Source organism: Monopterus albus, unplaced genomic scaffold, assembly GCF_001952655.1.
Source record: "Monopterus albus unplaced genomic scaffold, M_albus_1.0 scaffold84.1, whole genome shotgun sequence".
Classification (NCBI taxonomy): domain Eukaryota; kingdom Metazoa; phylum Chordata; class Actinopteri; order Synbranchiformes; family Synbranchidae; genus Monopterus; species Monopterus albus.
In genome coordinates, this window is record NW_018127964.1 from 1,120,673 (window position 1) to 1,122,222 (window position 1,550).

A 1,550-nucleotide genomic window follows, 5' to 3' on the forward strand; every position below is an offset into this window, starting at 1 on the left:
CGGTGCTAGCATCCCGCTAGCTAGCTTCCTTTTTCTGTTTGGGAGCTAGCTAGAAAACGTGCCAGCATTGCTCCAAAGCTTTACCTTTATTTCACAGGTCAGTACTCGGTTGAAACGATCACAAATGAAAGCTTTAAGCTTTGCTTTACTTGTTTACCAGCGAACAATATTTTTATGATAATTTGTATAACTTTGAGGTCAGTTTGTGAAAGTTTGAACCGCAGCACGCAAGTCCTGAAATGTGACTGTCTGTCTTACACTGCTATTCTTCAGATTTGACACTGTTGTTGCTGTGGTCTGTCTTTTATAATACAACTATAGTGGTATTTATATTAATGTTTTTCTTCAGGTATTCTGTCATCCCTCCATTTCAAAGTGGAACTTAATTAAGGGAGGGTAATTTTGAGGCTGAAAATTAAGTCGTATTCTTTATCACTGCAGCCTGCTTTTGTAGGATAGTCAGTTTCCCTGGGATCCAGAGATGCTGCACTTGTCTTGGAAACATTTTCAATGATCATCTCACTCTCATATCCAGTTTTAATGAAGCGACCATCCCTATAGAAATCAGCTGGGAGCTTGGAGGGAGACTGTGTGTTCAATACACCTGCCATGATGAGACATCACCACACTCTGTGCATAGTTTGTAGTCGCTCAGTGGTTGTTTTGTGTGTCATAGTCTGAGTCCTTAACTAGAGTTGTCATGTTTTCTTCAGGTTGAAAGAGATTACTGCCCCCATGCAACAGAAAGAGAAGCAGGCAGGACATGGGGGAAGAAAGGTGGAAAGAGAGGAAGAGGAGAGAGGGAGAGGAATAAGCAGAGGAGATGGAAGGCAAAGGTCAGATGAGAGAGGGAGGAGAGCAGTGTCAGAATGAGGTGATGGGAGCAAGGACTCACCAGAGAAAGACTGTTTTCTTTGAGCAATATCAAGTGATAAGGAGACCACAGACCACTCTTCATACATGTGAACATGTTATTGTATTCAAATGCTGTGATCTGCTGTTGACTGAATACATTTTGATAAAATCTGTTTGACTTATCCACAAAACTTTTTCATTCTTGGCACTCCTGCAACATATTTTCACAAATCTTGAGATGATGATGATGAAGGACCAAATGAACATTTTCACAACATTCCAAGGATTGAAATCATAGGTCACATGCTGCTCAGACTATCAGATCAGTTCAGATTTTTGCCTGATAATTTGAGACATGTTTGAAAGGGTTAGGGCATTACTGCTGATCAACTAACAAATATCAATTCACTGGAAAACACTGGCTTTTAAAGGTGGAGGAGACATTAAAGAGTATGTAAAGAGAGTCATAGGTGTAACATTAACCCACTTTCTCACCAAGAATATCAACATGTGAGGATTGATATGTGTGATTTACTGACTTCCTCACAGATTCACTCTGACTATGCACTTTTTTATGGCTGGGTTAACACCGCAGATCTTGATGTCTAGTTCTGAATTCTGTCCTACATCCTATTTTTTAAAAATTGCATGTGTGTGTGTGTGTGTGTGTGTGTGTGTGTGTGTGTGTGTGTATG